Below are 6,727 nucleotides of genomic sequence, written 5' to 3'. Positions count from 1 at the left end.
TGCTAACCCTACACAAAAGAAACCTCAAACCCTGGCCGCTATCACCGATGCTGTTCTCGGCTATTTCCGGAAGGACTTCGGGAAACTTCGCTTCCCTCCTGTCTGCTTCAGTTCCCATTCAGCCAGGCGCGGGGCGGGGAAGAGGATAGGTGAGAGCGATTGTTCCTAGGCGCTCTATGATTGGTCGGTTGCAGTTTCTGGCGCATCAGGATTGGCTCGACTTCAGCAACGTTGGCGATTGGCTCGCTGTGGTCATAGTTTGGTCCAAAGCGTCCTCTTTCGCGTTATTTGATTGGCCGCTGCTAACGCCGAGGCTACAGCGAAGAAGGCGAAAAGCTTCAGCGGCTAGAGCGGTTCCGTTGTTCTCGAGCGGTGCTTGGGTGAAGTGGGACGGGGAGAGAGAGAGAGAGAGAGAGAGAGAAAGAAAGAAAGGCACTCTTTGCTCCTATTGGCCGGCGTTCTGCCTAGCCGCGTCCCTATTGGTTGGAGGAGGCGGGGCTCGCGCACCCTTCGCTGGTTCTCTCGCGCGCTGGTGGGCGGGGCCGCGTTTCTTCTACTGGAGCTTTGAGGCGGCTGCGGGCCTGAGGTAAAGCAGAGACGGTTGTTTGAGGATGGGGTCCGCCTGAAGGGAGGCCTGAGGGAGTCGAGGCAGTTGGGTGAGTGAAGGGGCGGCGAAGTGGAGCGGAGAAAAAGGCGGTAGAAACCGTTAGGGGAAAAATAAAAAAGAGGCGTGATGGTGAGGGCGAGGAACAGGAGCGGAGACTGAGGGGCTCAGCGAGGCAAGATATTGGGGGGGGGGGGGGGGCTTGCGCATGCGCGGTGGGTGAGAGCAGGAGGGGGCACCCCACTTCGCGGCGGGGCTCTTCTGAACACTTGGGTACATTTAGTTTGGAGAAGAGAAGCCTGAGAGGGGATATGATAACATCCATGTTTAAATATCTGAAAGGATGTCACATTGAGGAAGAGGCAAGTTTGTGTTTCGCTGCTCTGGAGACACAATGGAGCAATGGAGTCATAACGCAGGAAAAGATATTCTAAACATTAGGGAGACCTGGGTTGCTGTTGAGTTTTCCGGGCTGTATGGCCATGCTCCAGAAGCATTCTCTTCAGACGTTTCGCCCACATCTATGGCAGGCCTTTTCAGAGGTTGTGAGGTATATCCTGGGAGTTGTAGTTTGGTGAGGCACCAGCACTCTTTGGCAAAGAAGGCAAAAGACAATGCAGTTTGAAAACATGACCCAATGCTGTGGAATCATGGGAGGAAACCATGAAAATGAACGAAATCTGGCTACCAGTATTAAACTCTAAAATCAGGAGAGTAAATAAATAACAACACTAAAAAAATGGGAATTCCAGACAGGAAGCAGTCAGGACCAGCTAACACTTCCCAACAAAGGATTCCCCCAGGCAGGAATCAGCCAGGCCTTGAATCTGCAAGGCTATTCATATTCAGTGCTAATCAAGGTGGCCAATTGCAACATTCACACTTGCCGCAAACAGACAAGAGTTCTCTCTCCCACCCTGGACATTCCACAGATATATAAACCCCATTTGCCTGGTTTTCAGCAAACCTCACAACCTCTGAGGATGCCTGCCATAGATGTGGGTGAAACGTAAGGAGAGAATGCTTCTGAAACATGACCATACAGCCCAGAAAACCCAAAGCAACCCAGTGATTCTGGCCATGAAAGCCTTCAGCAACATATTAGGGAGAAGTTCTTGGCAGTAAAGGTAACGCGTGGTGGAATTTCTTCTGGAGATTTTAAAGCAGAGACTGGATGGCCATCTGTCAGGAGTGCTTTGATTGTGTGCTCCTGCATGGCACAATGGTGTTGGACTGGATGGCCTTAGGACTCTTCCAACTTTTGGATTTTATGATACTTACACCTCCTGCCTGCCTCCTCACCCATCAAGTGAAACACTGTCAGGCCAAGGTAGCGTGACAATAGGGACCCAGGAAGCTTGACTCCACCAAAAGAAAAAGGAGAGCCCCTGCAAAGGCCGCACCGAACAGAGGTTTCATCTACACCATGGAAATGAATGCAGTTTCATACCACTTTAAGTGCCATGGTTCAGTGGTATTAAATCATGAAATGTGTAGCTGTGAGTTTTGCCTACATCTATGGCAGGTGTCCTCAGAGCTGTAAGGTCTGTTGGAAACTAGGAAAATGGGGTTTATATATCTTGGGAGAAATAACTCTTGTTTGTTTGAAGCAAGTGTGAATGTTGCAATTGATCACCTTGACTAGCATTTAATGGCCTTGCAGATTCAGAGCCTGGCTGCTTCCTGCCTGGGGGAATCCTTTCCAACAGACCTCACACCTCTCTGGATGCTTGCCATAAATGTGGGCGAAACATGAGGAGAGAATGCTTCTGGAACATGGTCATACAGCCTGGAAAACACACTGATTCCGGCCATGAAAGCCTTCGGCAATACAATGAAATGTGTAGTTTGCTGGAAGTACCAGCACTCTGGCATAGAAGGCTAAATGTCTTGTGAAGTACAGCTCTCATTATTCCAAGGCAATTAAAGGGACACAGTTGCTTGCTGATATTTTGGCTTCTTATTCGCTTGAGATGTTGAAAATGATCTTCTCTCAGGGAGGAATGGCAATACTTCTTCCCTTCGAGGCATTGGGGCATAGAGCATAGCAGTGGAGTACTACACCTCATGAATGAAATACCCCTGTTTGGGAAAGATATGCAGGAAGATATAATCATCAATGTAATGGAAGTGCCTGAAATATTATAAAGGGGCAGGAAGCAGACATTCTAGGGTGCATCTATACTTTAGCTTGAATGTACTTGGACACCACTTTTAACGGCTGTGGCTCAATGCTGTAGAATCATGAGAGTTGTATTTTAGTGAGAAACCAGCACTCTGGCACAGAAGACCTTGTAAAACTACAACTTCTATGAATCCATAGCATCGAGCCGTGGTAGTTAAAGTCGCGTCAAACTGCATTAATTCTATAATGTAGAATAGATGCACCACTAGACTCGGTAACCCCTGAAGAATGATGGACTCCTTTCTGGAGGTTTTTGAACCAGGATTGGTTGGCCCATATTTTTTGTAACAAGAATGTTTTTGTTATTTTGTATTGAACATTTTGTTAACGTGCGTACAAGAGCTAGTAATACATTGGATGTTTACAACATTTATGTACTTAACACAAGCAGTCCAACAAATTACAAGGAAATAACATTAGCAACCAAGGGGAAAAAAGATTACACTGGGCTAGGAGGATAGAATGTTATATTGTCAAAGAATCCTTTTGATTGTTTATGGAGGAGATTTACTGGTCAGTTGAAGAGGCAGCATGATAGTGTATTCATCCATGGATGGCCCATTTTTCAGGAGTTACTGGTTGTGTATTCCTGCATGGCAGGAGGTTGGTCTGGATCAGTGGTTCCCAAACTATTTGGCCTACCGCACCCTTTCCAGAAAAAAATATTACTCAGCGCCCCCTGGAAAGGGGGCGTGGCTTAGAGGGGTGGGCATGGCTCCTGCTCAAGAGGGGTGGGGCTGAGCCTCTCCCCTAGTCCAAGATGCAGGAGGGGGAGGTGGAGGTGGGTGGGGCCACAAATGGGTGGCCAGGACTGGGATGGGCGGAGTTACGAGCTCTGAGGCAGGGCTGAGCTTCTATCCCTGTCCTGCGGTGCCTGCCAGGACACAGGGTGGGGCCTCTTCCTCTAGTGCCTGACGGGACTGAACCTCTATACCACACCCCCGTGTTCTAACAAGCGCCTCATGGGAGGTATACAGAGGCTCAGCCCTGTCTCGCGCTCTTGGAAAGAGGCCCCACCCCAGCCCCGCCCTTTAGTCCTAAAAGGCCTCTCAGGAGAGGTACAGAGGCTTAGCCCTGTCTCGGGCTCTTGGAAGGAGGCCCTGCCCCTCCCCTGGCCCCGCCCCGTATCCTAATAGATGGTATCACTGCCCCCCGGATCGCTGCAGCGCCCACCAGGGGGCGGTAGCACCCACTTTGGGAATCACTGGTCTAGATGACCCTCATGATTCCCTCTGTGATTTTGTGACTCTAGATGGGAAATACAATGGAGGGTTCATAGTTATACAAGTATAGGTCTTACTTTGAACACATAGTTAGTAATCCTGTGGTGATTTGCCTACATACCATCATAGTAGGTTATGCTACTGAGTTATCAATTTATGTCAAAACTGTCAAAACCGCGCGCTCTGACAAAAACTGGGTATTAAATCTATAAATTTACTTTTTGAAGTGCATTATATTTACATATGTAAGGCATGGCCTGACAGTTTAAACTTGAGCAGTGACTCCTGTGTTAAATTTGGATCAGAAACCGAGTCATAGTTCTTATAATTTTGATAAGTACAGTAGAGTCTCACTTATCCAACATTCTGGATTATCCAGTGCAGTCTGCCTCCCGCCCGGATCCACAGCTGTTTCTCTAGGCAGCAAGGACTGAACTTTTTACACATTTAATTTCTGACAATGTTGTTGCTGTAAGTTCATTTTCTGCAATTCTCTTTATTTGTAGTCAATTTGTTAGTAGCCAATGTTTTTGTAGTCAATGTTTTCAGTATATTGCAATGTTTTGGTGCTAAATTCATAAATACAGTAATTACTACATAACGTTACAGTGTATTGAACTGCTTTTTCTGTCAATTTGTTGTAAAACATGATGTTTTGGTGCCTAATTTGTAAAATCATAACATAATCTGACGTCTAATAGGCTTTTCCTTAATCCCTGCTTATTATCCAACATTTTCGCTTATCCAACGTTCTGCTGGCCCGTTTATGTTGGATAAGTGAGAGTCTACTGTAATCCACCTCATAGCAATTGGCTTGCAGCCTGATCAATGTTCAAATTAAATCCCATTGATTTTAGTGGATTTTATTTCCATATTAGGCTACTTAGAATTGCAGTCTTAAAAACACAAATTGCTGTTGTGGTAAGGTTCTACGTAAATAAAATTAAAATCTGAAAGTCTAACCTTCAAATATGGTCGAACATTTCAGTATGTTAGAACCATATATATATTTAATACATACGCTTCTATGTCTATGTCTTGTTTACAAAGAAAGTATGTATAGCTTGTGATAAACATCTTGGATCTCATGGGTATTTCCTTTCTGTAATAAACATAGTATCTCATGAAATGTGTGTTTGAGAATAATTGTTTCAAATTATGCAACTTGTAGAGAACTTCATGTGTGATCAACAAGATTAAAATAGCTTGGTAAGGGACACTTATACTCAAAAGCCAATTAGCCAGATGCTGCCACATAGTGTAGATGTTGCTCAAGCCCAGAAGAGGCAAAACTCTTTGTTTGAAATCCCAGAATTATAAAAAAAAGATGTGTTTCAGACAGAAGATTTGGAGTCTATGTCGTGCATAGTGATGGCAGGACTACTACTTGTAGATTTAGTAGGAAGTCAAAGCTAAATTCTTTGTATTTGTGTGCTTTTTAGCTGGCAGTAGAATTATTTCAGAATCGGTGAAATAATTAGTTATTAGAGCCCTGAAAACAGTGAGCTATAAATCTTCATGTTGCAAATACTAAATTTTCTTTTCATTTAATGGCTGCAGAGATATTTGGCTTTTTCCCAAGGAAGGACATGTCACCAAATGAGGATTTTTGGAATTAACATTGTAACAATCTATTGAGATAATCAGGTATATTGTGAAGGTAAAAATGGCTCTAAATACTCTAAAGGCACCCGTTTGAACTCAAACAATTACTATGTATTTTCATCTTGCTTCTCAGCATCTTCCCCTCTTGCTATGTATTTATTTTATTTATAAAAATATTTTTGTATCACCTCCCAGCCCACAAGGCCTCCCAGGGCAATTAATAAATTAAAACAATACAGAGTTGGAAATATTTAAAAATGCATTGAAATATCTTTAACAAACCCAAACAACTTGAAAGCAAACTTAGGATCTAGTTTTGAAACAATTGCAGTTTCAAACATTGAATATTATATGGAACAGCAGTTTTGGCTGACCACTGGAAGTGTAAAAGAGATTGGGCCATGTTTGACAGTTGTGGCACTGCTACAGAAAAAGGTCTGTTATGTGTACCCACATAGTGTTCAAAGTTGTTGGGATGTAGAATAGGGCCTCCTCTGAAGATCTCAAATTTCTGGCAGGGTTATATGAGAGAAAGCAGTCTTTCCTATTTTTGGCCCCAAGTTGTTTAGGGCTTTATATAGATCAATGCCAACACTTTGATTTGAACTCAAAAGCAAATTGGAAACCAGTGTATTTATTTATTTATTTATTTACTACATTTATATCCCACCCTTCTCACTCCAAAAGGGGGACTCAGAGCGGCTTTACAAAAAGGCAGCAATTTGATGCCAAACATATACACACACACACATATATATATAGTAAAAAACATATACATTAAAATCTAAAAATTAACAGCAGTATAAAAACAATTACTGGTATTAAAATCATGTCATCCAGAGTCAAATCCAGTGTAGGTCTTGAAAACCTGGTATTGCATAATTTTTAAAATGTACAGCTGATGCTAGTCTGGGTGCTGCATTTTGCACTACGTATCAAAATACTTCTCAAAAGTAACCTCATGTCGAGCACATTACAGTAGGCTAATAGAGAGGTAACTAAAGCATGAAGCATTGTGGCCAGATCTATCTTCCCCAAGAAAAGATGCAAAGATGCACCTGACTGTTGCATAGCTGACTTTTAAGGAGCAGCAGTGGGTCTAAAAGTACT

General features: G+C 43.6%; 1 protein-coding gene across 2 annotated transcripts in view; it reads left to right on the top strand.

Annotated features, from left to right (window-relative positions):
* The first annotated feature begins 400 nt into the window (after positions 1 to 400).
* spats2 (spermatogenesis associated serine rich 2) overlaps positions 401 to 6,727 on the top strand; it is a 55,342-nt gene continuing 49,015 nt past the window's right edge. The window contains exon 1 of one of the 2 annotated variants that reach the window (XM_062971026.1): positions 401 to 586. The gene's annotated coding sequence lies outside the window, so the exon portion shown is untranslated. Of the gene's footprint in view, positions 657 to 6,727 lie in introns of both variants that reach the window. The other variant, XM_062971025.1, reaches the window with a different exon arrangement.

Source organism: Anolis carolinensis, chromosome 2, assembly GCF_035594765.1.
Source record: "Anolis carolinensis isolate JA03-04 chromosome 2, rAnoCar3.1.pri, whole genome shotgun sequence".
Lineage (NCBI taxonomy): Eukaryota > Metazoa > Chordata > Lepidosauria > Squamata > Dactyloidae > Anolis > Anolis carolinensis.
Note: the sequence above shows the minus strand (reverse complement) of the source record. Positions and strands in the feature narration are given on the sequence as shown.